The sequence below is a fragment of the Theropithecus gelada genome, chromosome 2 (assembly GCF_003255815.1).
Source record: "Theropithecus gelada isolate Dixy chromosome 2, Tgel_1.0, whole genome shotgun sequence".
NCBI lineage: Eukaryota > Metazoa > Chordata > Mammalia > Primates > Cercopithecidae > Theropithecus > Theropithecus gelada.
This window is the reverse complement of record NC_037669.1, coordinates 190547233-190562257: the sequence shown is the minus strand read 5'-3', so window position 1 is coordinate 190562257 and position 15025 is coordinate 190547233. Positions and strand designations below refer to the sequence as shown.

Genomic DNA, 15025 nt, shown 5'->3' with positions numbered 1-15025 from the left:
GGTCTCGAACTCCTGACCTTAGGTAATCCACCTGCCTCAGCCTCCCAAAGTGATGGGATTACAAGCGTGAGCTACCACACCCAGCTGCAAGCACTTTAAAAACAGGGCCCTCATCAAATTCATCTCTCTCAGTCGATGGCCCCTTGTTCACCGACAAGGCCCAGCACATAGTGGGAGCTCAGTAGATGGGAATACACATGTTCTGAGTAAGCTGGAATGATGCCAATACCCATTTTGCTAAGATGGGTATTCTTGCTCATGAGGAATCCCAGAGGCCGCCCTAGATCAATCTCAGTATATGCCCTCTGCCCATTGGTGAGAGGAACAAGGATGCAACTTGTGCTGTCTGGGGAAGGCGACGACAATAGCTGGAAACTGTCAAGTCCCAGAAACTCTTCTCAGTCTTGGCTGAAGGCAACACCTTTCATGACCTCAGGCTTTTCTTGCTTTGCAGTCTTTTTAAAATGGCATTTGGGGCCGGGCGCAGTGGCTCACGCCTGTAATCCCAGCCCTTTGGGAGGCCGAGGCGGGTAGATCACGAGGTCAGGAGATCGACACCATCCTGGCCAACATGATGAAACCCTGTCTCTTCTAAAAATACAAAAAATTAGCCGGACATGGTGGTGGGCGCCTGTAGTCCCAGCTACTCAGGAGGCTGAGGCAGGGGAATAGCTTGAATCCAGGAGGTGGAGGTTGCAGTAAGCCGAGACAGCGCCACTGCACTCCAGCCTGGTGACAGAGCAAGACTCCGTCTCAAAAAAAAAAAAAGGCATTTGGAATATACCCTAATCCTATGACTCAGAAATGAATAATATTATGAGACTGTTCATAGCAGCTATATTCCTAATATCCTCAAACTGGAAACAACTTAAATACTCATCAGCAGGAAAATGAGTGGACGAACTGTGTTACAGCCCTCCTAGGGAATGCTACTTAGCAATAAAAATGAGCAAACAAAGTGGATGAATCTCAAAAGCATCATCTAAATAAAAGGAACCAGACACAAAAGAGTACATTCTCCCATTTAAAGGTAGTTCTAAAAACAGACAAAACTAATTGAGAGTGATAGAAATCAGAACAGCGACTGCCAGCTAGGTCCAGTGGCTCATCTCTGGAATCTCAGCACTTTGGAAGGCTGAGATGGGAGGATTGCTTAAGGCCAACAGTTAGAGACTCCATCTCTACAAAAAATACCAACAAACTAGTTGGTGTGGTGGTACACACCTATAGTCCTAGCTACTTTGGAGGCTGAGGCAGGAGGATCACTTGACCCCAGGAATTCCAGGTTACAGTGAGCTATGATCCTGATATTGCACTTCAGCCTGGGGAACAGAGTGAGAATCTGTCTCTTAAAAAAAAGAGTAATAATTGCCTAGGAGGTTGAGTGGGATATGATGGGCTGACTGGAAGGGGGCACAAGGGAACTTTCAAGGGTAGCAGAAATTTTCTATATCTTGACTTGGGTGGTGGACACAAAACTTATTGTTTGTTAAATTAACCCTCAAATTTAAAAAACCCACAGTATTTGGAGCTGAGGTTTACCAGCCTCTCAATGGCCGGCTGTCTCCTGGATCAGACACCAGGAGAGGCAGCTGTGATTCGTGCACCTGTGGCCACACTACTGATTTCCTCACAACCGCAGGGGCGGCCCCAGCACATGGCCCATTTTTCATCCAGGCACTTTGCTGGCACTTGGTGAACGCTGGTCTCTCCCTGGGCTCTGTCCCGGGACCCACAGCAAACTCTCATCCTTCTTCCCGTTGGCACTTCTTCAGCTCCCAAGTCCTCTCTGTGTTTTCTCTTCTCCAGGTAAATCCCTGGGTTTTCCATCCAGGCTTCACTGGATGTGGTTTCCAAACCCTTCTTCCTTGTAGTTTCTCTCCCCTGGATATGCTCCAGTTGCCCAGGGCCCATTTCAAGGATTTCTTGAACACTTTTGCTGATGAACTTGACTTCTACCTTCAAAGCGATTTTAAACGGAGGAGGTAGACTGTGAGCCTTTGTCTAGCCCATCAGATTAAATTTTATTTTTTCAAATAGTGAAGAGACATGAAAATGTAGTGGGAATTCCAGAAAGGCCCCTGCAAATGACTGACATACATTTGGGCAGACAACATCTTTGTGCGGTGCCAGGGGGCCGATGCGTTAATAGATATAATTTGTAGGCTCCCAAGGAGAGGTTAAAGAGGAGAGCACAGGTTCCTTTGAGTCGACTTGGTGCTCCCGTGTCATCTGTCCCCAGACTTAATCAAGTTATCATATCAACCCAGTGTTTCCTGGACCCCAGCTCTCTGTCTGAATGAGGAAAAAATTTGCAGACAAATTTCTAGCAGCAGGAAGTTGGTGCTCTCCTGCGAGGCTGGATAAAAACTATGTGTAACCTCTCAAGGCCTCCCTCCCGCTCCTGCTGGGAGTTCAGTTCAAGTGGTTCCCTTATTTGATTACGCCTCTCAGGCCTTCTCTGGTGTAGGTATCCAATTCACTGCCATGCCCACCGGCTCCCCACAAGGCAGCAAACATTAGAGTCACTCTTTTGTGAAATCATGGGGAGGCTGAGTGGGCCAAGCACTTGTGTGTGTGCGCGCATATGTGTGTGCATGTACGCCTCTCTTTATACACATCTGTGTGTCTCTCTTTATACACATCTGTGTGTGAGGAGACACACAGATGTGTATAAAGAGAGGAATGCCGTCTGTCAGCAAATGTGGCATTGATTTATAATCACTTCCTTTAGTCACAGAATAACTGAGTGGCATCTTTAAATTCTCACGATTAAAAAAAAAGAGACAGTGAAAAAAAAATCCTAAGTGCTAAATATCTAAGTATTATGTATTATTATTCTTAAGAGCTTGCAAAAGCCTTATAGCATGTATGATTTATAATTAATGGACCTAATTCTTTGAATACAGGTTTCTTCCTTCCATGGCTATATAATTCAAGTTATACTGCTAAATATTTTATAATGAGAGTACAGATTATGATGGCCTTTGTAACTGTTTTCATGGGAGCATTTATTATTGGGCTGATGTTGATGGGTTAGTAGATTTGTGCATATTCGTCTCTCTTATTCATTACTTTATGAGTGGACAAGAAGTGTGGGAATGCGTGCTGTGAACATGTGGCCACTCTAGATTTTTCTCAAAAATATAAAAAGCATACATTTGTTTCCCAGCACAATCACAAAAAGAAAGAAAGAAAGAAAAAAAAAAGGTAAAAAATCTTTGCAAGGCAATGTTTTGCATTCATTTTCAGGCAATGTCAACGTAATCGAGGAAAATAATAGCAACGTGTGTTTTTCATCTGCAGGTGCGGAAGACGTACTTAAAACCTGAGAGTCCAGAATGGGAGAGGCGCTTTCAGATCAGCCCGAGTCTTCCGCAGCGCACAGGAGCTAGTCGTGCTGCAAAGAATGAAATTGGACTTGTCCAGGCGAGTTTCGGACAGTGCTGGGTGGTAAGAAACGGAGTCACCATTCATCTATTCATTCCCAGAAAAGAAGGGAAATACACCCTCCCCAACTCAAGATGCCCATTGATTTATGCCCTTTAGCTGGCAAGACACTCCAGCCCCAGTGTCTTCGGGCTCGTCAGCGTTTTTGTTGAGAGAAGAGCGTCCCTCCCAGGTTCCCACCGGGGCTTGGAAGTCAGGGGAGCCGGGAGGGGCGGCGGGGGCCGGGGCAAGAAGCGGGGCGGCTTTTATTTGGCGCCATAAAGGGCTGCACAATGTCTGCTGGAATTTCAACGGTTAAAGAGACCCCTCTGCACAACGGGGCGCCCCGGCTGCAACCGGGAAATACATTTGATTTCTGAATTCTTGGGCAGCTGGTGACAAAGGGCCAGGTAGCGCCGCGGCGGGGGTGATCCTTGCAGAAGGCGGCGCGCGGCGGGGCGTGCGGGCCGCGGGGACAAAGGCAGGCCCGGGCCAGGGGGCTCCGCGCAGCCGCTCGTCTGCGCCCGGGGCCGGGGCGGCCGCTGTGGGCGGCTGGGGCAGAGACACGCCCGCGCCGGAGCCCCCGAGCCTCCGAGACCCCGGGCCCGGGCCGCGTCTCGGGCTTTCCCGGCCCTGCCGTCGGCTGCAGCGCCGCCCCCGCGGCCGCCCTCGCTGCTCAGGACCCTGAGGCCAGGAGACCGCCCCACACTTGGCCCTGTCCCGAACCTGGGACTCCAGGAGCCTCCTGCTGGGGCCGCGCACACGGGACTTTCAGAGCTGAAATCACTTAATCAAGAAATGCCAGTGAACCCTTGCCCAGCTCCGCCTCTTGCTGGTCACCAGGGATGCCCCTCGCTGTGAAGTTGACCCAAATCCCCCCGGCTCAATGAACCCAGTGTGCCCCCTTGCCTTTGTTTATCGGGTGACATTTTGTCATTTAATACGTCTTACATGCCTGTCCTTTAAGTTCTTCTTCTGCAGAGGGGGATGGTCCTTTAATGACAAAGCAGGTGTTGGGGGGACGGGATCCCCCGGGGGAAATGACACTACCTTCTTGGTCTCTAAGGGCAGGAATTCATCATTCAAAAGCACCGGGCGCTGCCCTCCTCACTCCCCAGCCCTGCTGTGATCTCCCGGGTGTCTTCACCTCCTCTGGCTCCAAAATCGGCTGCTGCACCAGCACCCGTCAAACTCTCCTGTAAGGGGAAGTGACAGCTCACCAGTAGCCCGGAAGACCCCTGTGGGCAGAAGCATGGACTTACTCTTCCTCACGCAGATGCGGCTGAACCAGATTTCCTTGGCACCACTCTGGAACTTTCCACAGCCACCACCTCAGACACCAGCCAGACTTTAGGTCCTTTCCTTTCATGTCTAAAATGAGACCGTTCACAATGTTGATTTTATTTGTAGGGGATGTCAGGGTTCCAGAAAACTTGGTAAGCAACAAAACGTTCACATGCAGCTCACTGAGGCCTGACGCTTGGTCTGGGCACCGCTGTATGTAAAAAGAAGTCCAGTATCTTTGCTGGTTGTAGGTGGCCATATGTTTCAGCACAGAAATCGGGCTCCCCTTGCTAGGCTAATTTTTCCTCAGGCTTCATTCATTCATATTCTTCTGCTTGATCCTGACTATCAGGACCAACAGTACCAAATAACACCAAGGTCTCTTGCCTCCTGTCCTCAGAATGTCTCAGAGGCATCCGCTTCCCTGCTGGAGCCATTTCATTTCAGGCTGATCCTTAATTAAATTCAGCGAGATGCCGGACCTGTGTGTGTGAACAACAACCTGTGTGTGTGAGTGTGGACCTGTGTGTGTGTGAACGTGGACCTGTGTGAGTGTGGACTTGTGTGTGTGAACGGGGACCTGTGTGTGTGAGTGTGGATCTGTGTGTGAGTGTGGATCCGTGTGTGTGAGTGTGGGCCTGTGTGTCTGAGTGTGGATCTGTGTGTGTGAACGTGGACCTGTGTGTGAGCATGGATCTGTGTACATGGACCTGTGTGTGTGAGTGCGGATCTGTGTGTGAACGTGGACCTATGTGTGAGTGTGGACCTGTGTGTGTGAGTGTGGATCTGTGTGAGTGTGGATCTGTGTGTGAGTGTGGGCCTGTGTGTGTGAGTGTGGCTCTGTGTGTGTGAACGTGGACCTCTGTGTGTGTGGTGGGGGGGCGGTGCATGTGAGTGTGGATCTGTGTGTGTGAGTGTGGTTGTGTGTGTGTGAGTGTGGACCTGTATGTGTGAGTGTGGACCTGTATGTGTGAATGTGGACCTGTATGTGTGAGTGTGGACCTGTGTGTGTGAATGTGGACCTGTATGTGTGAGTGTGGACCTGTGTGTGTGAATGTGGACCTGTTCATGTGAGTGGGGCTCTGTATGTGTGAATGTGGACCTGTGTGTGAACGTGGAGCTGTGTGTGTGGACGTGGAGCTGTGTGTGTGAATGTGGTATTTACAATCAGCAGGAAGAAGCCTGGAAATGAGTCCTGATTAAATGAGAATTTAAATACAGAACGAGTACCCTAGGAGTTCTAGAAAGATGAATAATTCTCAAGCCAGCACAGTAACAGTTTACAATGTGTTTGTGTATGTCATAATGGAGTGGGTTTTGTTACATGTGTAATGCTGATATCATAAGAGTATTGTCATGCTCACAGGATGTCAAGTACAGAAGGTTCTAACTGTTCTGTTGTGTTATTTATCTATTGCTGCATAACAAATTACCACAAACTTAGTACTTTTAAACAGCACATTTATTATTTCCCAGTTCCTGTGGGTCAGGAGTCCAGGCACAGTTTAATTAATTCCTCTGTTTTAGGTTCTCTTACAATGCTTGTATCCAGGAGTCAGTCAGGGCTGGGGGTCTCATCTGCAGCTTGACCGGGGAAGGCTCTGCTTCCAAACTCATGTGGTTGTTGACAGAATTCAGTTCCTTGAGGGTTGTTGGTCTGAGGGCCTCAGCTCCTTGTGGGCCCTCAGCCAGAGGCCACCCTCAGTTCCTCTCCAGGACCTCTCTCTATGGCAGCTTACTCCATTAAAACCAGCAAGGGAGACAGTTGACAGCAATAGTCAGCTGGTAAGACGGGCGTTCAGGTCTGCTGGAATATATTAAGGTAATGACACGGACTTCGCCACCATTGCCATATTCTGTTTGTTAGAAACAAGTCACAGGTGCTGCCCACACTGGAGGGAAGGGATCCCACAAGGGTGGATACACCAGGGAGCATGGACCATGGAGCCTCCTGGGAGTCTGTCTCCCCTATTCACTTCACCCACAAGTAAACTGAGCCCCCAAATTCGGGTGTGCCCTGGCCACAATCTCAGAGAGTTAGTTTAGTGGCTAGACTCAAATCGAGGACAATTATTCTAAGTCTTGTGCTCTTTCCTCTGTAACATGCCTCCATAATACAAGTTTCAAATAGGTGAAGCCTTTGGTTCTGAAAAGCAGCACATAGTCTCTACCCAGCAGTCTTCGCTGCTCAGGCGAACTGCCACCCCAACCACGAAGCCACTGTGGTCCTTCACGGAGGAACTCAAGGAACCGCTGCACCCTGGGCCCCATAAAATATTCCTAAACCAAAATGGTGGAAAAGATCCCTTTCCCAGATCAATTAAATCAGGAAATTTTAAGAACCTGAGGGTTTGCTTAGTCTCTCACTCCCACCCTCTTAACAAGTGAGAAACCCGAGGTCCAGAAGTGAGAAATATTTTATTCAAGCTCACCATGATGACAAAGCCTTATTCTTTTTCTTTTCTACAAATTTCAAGCAACCACAGAGAATGGATTGGCTTGCAGAGCCAAGCACAGGAAGGGCTGACCAATGGGACACCTGGAGCCAGGACTCAGAGGCCCTCAGGGTCACCCCTGCCCCATCTCTCCCTGCAGGCTGCAGTTTTCAGTCTCCAGCTGACACTGAGACTCCAGGATCTGAGACCAAAAGGAAAACAATCAAATAAGCAACAGTTCTGATCCCAACAGGCCAAGTTGCCTCTTTTAGGAAAACTCTGCTCACATCATGAATTCTGGACATGCAATGGCTGTCAAAATAGTTCATTCCCAAGAGACCACCCTTCACTGATAGAGACAGCTTTGTGTAATATGACTGTAGCCTCGTCTCTGCAATTTAGGTAAGATTACAATTCCCACCTCAAGAGATGGAAGTGAAGTCTAATTTTCCACAAGGAGCGTGTGTGCATGTGGATGTGTGTGTTTTTCTTTTCCTCTGGGTCCGAGTCTTTATCTTGCTAAATCTCTTGCACCTCCTCCCTACCTGTCTGCACTGGAGATGCAAACTGGCATTTTCCGGCCTCAGGCCATTGCATTTGGCCAAACATTCTCCCATCGAAGTTATGAACAAAATTTCCTCCTCCATTTGGGCTCTTCTGAAAGAGACCTTGGCTGCATTCACCGTCCACTGTCCTCAGAGAATAACTGCAGGAACAAATGAAACCAGATATAATGAGTTCTGTGCCTGTTCATCTTGAGTTTCAATGAACTTATCTCTTTGCTGGCTTTGAAGAGCCGAAATCACTCCATGTGCTGTGGGTAGTTTAGAGAATATGAAGAATGTGATCCTTGGATGGGCTAAATAGTTGTGATCCTGAGCTTCTTTTGAGTTGTTTATCCTTGGCTGAAACGGACTTTCTGAAGGCACTTGTTTTCAAGAGAAATCAGAAATACGCTTCAGAAAAATAACCATCAAATCATTTTGGAAGAAATAAGATAAAAACTTTTATTTTAGCAACAAGATAACGTCTTCTGGGATTCATAACTAATTTGGTGGAAGTGTTTCTATTTTAAATAAAATCCACATCAGTATTAGAAGTATGTGGATTGATTTTCAGTGCCATTTAGGGCCACCAACCTCAGCATGTGCCGAATGTGGACTCAAGGACTCCGTCTCTTTGCACATGCTGCTTCCTGTTCTTGGAGAAGCTTCTACCTCCTCTTTCCGACAAACTTCTTCCTACTCACCTGGCAGGGTCCAGCTGCACACCCCCTCTTCCGTGAGGCCTGCTGGCGCTCCCACTTCCCCAGCTTCTCCTCAGTGTGCACAGGGGCGGGTACTCTCCTCTTTGGACGTTCGCAGCCTCTTTTCATAGTTCTATCTAGGGCTTTGCTATATTTGCCCGGGGAGGCTGTGATCAACATGGGAACAGGGGTTTGGTTTTGTTCATTTTCGTTTTCACAGGACTTGGAGGACTCACACAGCTCATAATGGCACAGGCTTGATGGATGGATGAATTGGAAAATCATTTTGAGGAAAATCTCTTTGATGGGTATATTTGATTCCTAGTTAGCAAACTACCTACTAGCATTCCTGTGTATATGGCTCCCAGATATCTAACAGCATTGAAATGAAATGAAACTGCTTTGTGCAAAGATGTGCTTTACAGAAGATAAAGACTGCCAGGTAGAAATGGAGCATATGAGTCACTGCACTCTTGGCAATCGAAAGGAAATTATGTCCCTTATACTGCACATTGCTAATCCTGTCTTACATCTACTGAGCATGCACAGTGTGTCCAGACAATCTGCTAAGGGCTTTATGAAGACTACCACAATGTCCTTGGAGGTAGGTCCTGTTGTGCTCATTTTACAGATGAGAAAACCTAGGCGCAGAGATGAGTTAAGTTACCCTAGATCACCTGGCTAGTGACAGAGGCAAGGGTCCGAGCCTGAGTCTCACCACTCCAGAATGCAGGTCATAACCTCTAAAGGAACACAGAAACTTTGTCCAAGGTATACATTGGCTGAAATGCAATTTAACGTTTATTGAGTGTCTATGGCACACTGGTTCCTGTCCTGGCACTGTGAATACACAAATGAAAGAATCAGGTCTCTGCCCTTGAAATTTTCTAAGGAGGGGTGGGGGCGAGAGCTCAGGCAAGCACACAATTTATTAGAATGCAGGAGGAAATGGAAGTGTCGTTAAGAGGCATGATGTGCTACACAGGTTCCTGCAGGGAGCATGTACCGTCAGGTGGCATGGATTAGGAAAGGCTTCCTGGACGAGGTGGCATGTTAGGTGAGCCCTGAAGGACGAGACATCCGTGGGAGAGATCCAGAAAGAGGCTATGGAGGAGGGAATCTGCCAGATGAGGTGGGAGCAGTGGGAAAGGAGGATGAGAGGGTAGGCGGGGCCAGCACAGGGAGGCCAAGGGGTCTGCTGGGAGGTTGTGGCCAATCTGGTGAGAAAGCCAGGGGCTATTTTAAATGAGCAAGGAGACCTGCCGTCCAGAAGGATGAAGCACTGTAGTGGGTCCGAAGTTCCAATGACTAGTCTAATGCCTGCGTGAGACTAGTTCCAATGTGTCCCTCCATTCCAAAGTCTTCATCTTCACGGTTGCTTTGTAACAGTGCTCTACTCCTCCAGCTCCTGCGTCCTCTCCCCTCCCTGCGTTACCTTTACATTTTGATTTGAGAGTTCTATGGGAATTTCTTCTTACCCTTCATGTATTTCAAGGTGGTTAGTAACTTGTTTCTCAGTCACCCTCCTGATGGACTCTCACCTGGTTTTGGGTGCTCCCTGTCCCAGTTCCGTGATCATCCTCTGGGTTCTCTTAGCTGCTCCTCTCCGTCCCCAGCAGCGCTCAGCCATGGGGCCCTGATTCTTTAAAAATACACAAATGGTCCTTTTGGCCTCTCTTAGCCTAGATAAACATGATTAAAACCCCATTGTCTATAAGGCCAACAGAAACTCACTCATGAGAATCCACTTAATGGCTCTATAATGAAGCACTGCCCCAGTGTTCAACCGGAAATGTTCAAGGGAAAGGGCCAGGGTCTACCATTTCCATGACAGATTACCCTACGCCTTTGCCTAAATGCATCCATGTCACCTTCCAGCAAGACCCAGGGAGGCAACCCATTCTTCCAGTAAGAGACTTAGCCTGAGTCACTAATGGCGGTTAAGTCCAAACCTCCTGGAGAAGCTGAGGCCACAAGCAGGAGCTTGGTATATCCACTTCTCTCTGCCCAGTGGCTTCTGCTCACTCATGCCTTCCACTCCCTGTGGCTTAAGGAGATTGAACAGAAATCCAAAACATTCTTTGAAGGGGGTATGTTAATCACTCATCTTTGAATCCACTTAGCATGGTGCCCTGCACACAGGCATTATTCGGTACATGTTTATTGACATGTTTCCTTTCAGCTCACTAGACTTCATGGACTTGAAATCCATTCCCTAGCACTCCCCTGGTGATCCAGCCCCACAATCCTACTCCTGTCCCAGTCCCAGGCATCCTACTCCTGTCACCCGGCTTTGTAGGTCTTGTTCCCCAGCACTGTCACCACATGCTTAGCTCCTTTCCAAATCTTCTTCTACTTGTCATGTCCCTCTAAAGCTATCAAGCCGACAACTTGACTCCCCCCATGGAAGCAATGGATCTGAAAATGCTTCTTAGACTCCAAGGTGTTGTGCGAATGTAGAGAAACAACAAGAGTCACGATGACATTTTCTATAAAGGACTGTGATAGTTGAGACTAGTGATAGGAATGCTGGAATAAGGAACAACTTAAAAATATCCAGGCAAGGCACTGAAAGTGAATCTATGATAGTAATCTTCAAAGAATAATCACCTTTTCAAATAAATGTTGATGAGGTATATCTTGTAGATTTTTAGTTGGAAAACAAAACAGATTTCTTTCAGTGGCATATTTATGATTTCTATTTTACCTACCTCCAGAAACAATTTGAGAGACATACAACAACTTATCAGCCAGGAAAAGAGAGAGAATTCATTACGTGTTGGTCCCAGCTTTAAAACTGTGTGGTTCTTCCCTTCTCTGTTTTCCATTTATAAAATGAGGGGGTTAGAACAGATCATCTGTAAAGTCTCTTCTGGCCCTGATAGTCTATGGATTATTGAGAAAACCCAACCATTCTCTTTCTTGATTTCCTCCAGGAGTGAGTTTACTTTCCACGTGTCTTTTCCTGGCACGCATCTCACTATTTGCCATTCTTTCAGTGTAGTTTTTCCTGAGTCAACCACGAACCCTCGCAGGTCAGGACCGTGTCTGGTTTGGCTTCCTGCCATCTTAACCCGGTGCCTGACCCATAGCAGATGCTCAATAAATACTGTCAAATAAATAAATTAGAGACACTGAAGGCAGGTGATTAAGAGGATGGGCCAGATAATGAAACGGAACCTTGCATACTTAGAAAGCACTTTATTAAGAGGAAAAGATTTTAAACAATCAGTGGGAAAACATTCTTCAGGAATTCTTCCCCATGTCATGTGAGGTAGGTAAATAAAGTAAGCCTAAAGTATAAAGCATATCTGTGCTGAGCTTGGTATTTTAAGGTTGTATTAGTTTTCTGACTTCTTTTTAGATTTAACTGGTGTTTGTCTGGCCATCCTTGATCTCTGGCAACATTTTAACACCATAAGCAACTTCACAGGTTGATAGAGACTAGGCTGCCATGTACCCCTAGCCACTTGTTCAAGGTGCCTGGGAAGTTGGGACTGGGTAGTTCATCATTCCATCTGAGCTAAGGTGAAGTCAAGACATCATTTCTTTTTTTTTTTTTTTTTTTGAGACGGAGTCTCACTCTGTCACCCAGGCTGGAGTGCAGTGGCGCCATCTGGGCTCCCTGCAACCTCTGCGCCCTGGGTTCAAGCGATTCTCCTGCCTCAGCCTCCCGAGTAGCTGGGATTACAGGCACCTGCCGCCACACCTGGCTAATTTTTGTATTTTTAGTAGAGATGGGGTTTCACCATCTTGGCCAAGCTGGTCTTGAACTTTTGACCTCGTGATCCACCCGCCTATGGCTCCCAAAGTGCTGGGATTTCAGGTGTGAGCCACTGCGTCCGGCCAAGACATCATTTCTTAAGTGGAAAACTCAGCCATTCATCCAGATGTTTTGTCTTTGAGGAGTTAAATCCTGACCTTTGTTTCATATGTATGTATATATATCTCAAGGCCCTTATGATGAGGTTTATTGACTTCAAGGGATCCAAGAACATCCCGAAAGTGGATACCAAGTGTTGAGGCTGGGCCAAGACTGCAAAGACTCAGATTTCCTTCCGGTCAGGATGACTGGCATGGTCTTAGTTTGGTCACTGCTTTCTGTAGGGTAGCTTTACACTATCTTTGAATTTCCTTTCCCCTTTGAAAAATTAATTTCATACATAGGGCCATCCAAACAGGTAACATGGTTGAAGGATGCTACAGTTTTGGTAACAGGATGACATCACATGCATCAGACTCTGAAGGTCTCATCTTTTTTGGTCCTGGAAAGGGTCCCAGGCAGCACAGATGCCAAGGTCTATTGGCTGCTGGAGTCCTAGCCAAGGAGGCTCCACTCCTGGACACATGCAGTGGGCAGAACGTACTCTGTAAACCCATGTCAAGAGTCTGGAAAATGGCTGGACAAGTGCTCTGCCTTGCTTGGCTGAGCAGATAGAACGAAGAGGAAAAATAAAGAGGAGGACTGAAGTCATTCAAAAAGTAAAATTCAGAGGTAGGTAAATAGAAGAGGGGAACTATTCGTATTGGTATGAAATTGAAGAAATATAGAATTGAGTATTTAGGGGCCTGTGCACATGAGTGCAGTCCTCTCGTTAGGTAAATGGGGAAGCAGAGGTTGAGAGAAAGGCCGGGACTACTCAAGGTCATGGAGCTAGTTAGAGACACACCTGGAATTAGAACCCAGGCCTCCTGACTCCAGTGCTGCTGTTGCTGACAGGACACCATCAAGTCAACCAAAACTGATTTCACTAAGATCATCTATGTTTAACAGAGCCAGGGGTCAGAGAAGAAAACAGTTTAATTAGTTATGATCCACCAATTCCACTGGCCCACTGGTTCTGCTCAGCTGTCCTCCCAAGCTCTCCTTGAAGCTTTTTGCATCTTGCAAGAGGAAGAATCGGGAATCTCCACTTCGTGTCACAGAGGAACCTGTAAAGGCCCCAGCCTGAGCACTCACCAGGGCAGCCTCTTGGAGAATAAGATATTATCCAAATCTGTTGTTTCTTTTGAAGGCCCTTTTTCAGTCTTTAAACATATAACAATTTAAACATTTCTTTGGTAGCATAGGTGCCTTTATTTGACTGGGTGGCAGACAGAATTTTTGAAGAATTAACTGATACATTCTCATTCTCCCTTTCCCCCTACCTCTGTCCTGAACAGACACACATCCAGGATTTCCTTCTATCTTAAGGCCCTTTCTCTCTAGTGTAAACAACTGGGGCCTAATCCCATCAGTAGCTGCTTCCTGGAAGGGGGTGGCAGCTAAATGCTGACAGCCAAGATCCCCTCTATTTCTGCCACAATGTCACCAGGAGGAGCAAATGGACAAAACTGGAAGAGCGGCTGGTATCAGCTTATGAAAGCTTTAAATGTCCACGAAAGAGGTTCTTCTTGGTGCTGTAGACCATGAAATGGGCAGAAAAGTCTTTAAAGGGGGAAATAGCATGATGAGATTTTGTGTTTAGAAAAGATTGTGGTTGAACTATGGAGAACGGAGGGCAGCAGAGAGAGTTTAGCAGTAGGCAGACCAATTACCGGGCTGCGGCAAATGTCGGAGAGTAAGGTGCTGAGGCCTTGACCTTGGGGGGTTCCAGAGAGGACTTAAAAAGGAGATGGGTCTAGTAGAAAAAGAAAAAATGCAAGGGAGACTCTAAAGGATCTGGCTATGATGAATGTGGAGAGAGGAAGGAGGCCATGAGGTTGCGAAGGAGGAAGTGGGTGAGGGGAAGTCCAAGAAGGTGAGATGTCTGGGGGGAGCATGGGGGCAGCGGAGGAGAGGGTTGGGAGAGTTTCATTTTGGGTGCATTGAGTTAAGGAGCTTGTGGGCCCTGCGAGCGGACACACCTTCCAGGGAGTTGGAGACACAGGTTTGGAGTCAGGAAGGGATTGCAAATACACATGCAAACTTGCAGGCCAGACAGTGAGAGAAGCCAGCAGCAGGAGACTCCTCATTCAGGCCTCAATGAATGTCCCTCATTCTAACCATGGTCTCTGTGTCCTGTACACTGCATTCATTTTTCTAACGTGATGCTCAGGCCTGAATACCCTGCCAGCAACCTTCAGTGCTCAGCGTTCTGTGGCTTCATTTTTTTTTTTTTTTGAGACAGTCTTGCTCTGTCACCCAGGCTGAAGTGCAGTGGCTCAATCTCGGCTCACTGCAACCTCTGCCTCGTGAGTTCAAACGATTCTACGGCCTGCCTTCTAAGTAGCTGGGACTACAGGCGCCCACCACCACGCCCAGCTAATTTTTTGTATTTTTAGTAGAGACGGGGTTGCACCATGTTAGCCAGGATGGTCTCCATCTCCCGACCTCGTGATCCGCCCTCCTCTGCCTCCCAAAGTGTGGGATCACAGGCGTGAGTCACTGCGCCCGGCCTCTGTGGCTTCTTAAATGCATAAAGAAAACTCTCTGTCTAGGTTCTTCATGACCTGACTTCTTCTAGAATTATTTTCCTCTACATGCAAATACTCCCGTACACCTTACAAATGAAACTACATCTTTTCTTGAATATGCTTTCATTTTCCTGTTCATTATCTTCTGTCTGTTCAGAATGCTTCTTTCATCTCTTTCTATTGAAAGCCTATTGATTTTTCAAAGCATCAGATGAAGTCTTTCTTGGACACTCCA

The 15025-nt window shown here is 47.3% G+C and overlaps 1 long non-coding RNA gene across 1 annotated transcript in view; it reads left to right on the top strand.

Annotated features, from left to right (window-relative positions):
• LOC112619133 overlaps positions 1–5194 on the top strand; it is a 48140-nt gene extending 42946 nt beyond the window's left edge. Inside the window, exons 2-3 of the long non-coding RNA XR_003118180.1 lie at positions 3307–3453; positions 4548–5194. This is a non-coding gene — a long non-coding RNA (uncharacterized LOC112619133). The remainder of the gene's footprint in view (positions 1–3306; positions 3454–4547) is intronic.
• The last annotated feature ends 9831 nt before the right edge of the window (positions 5195–15025 follow it).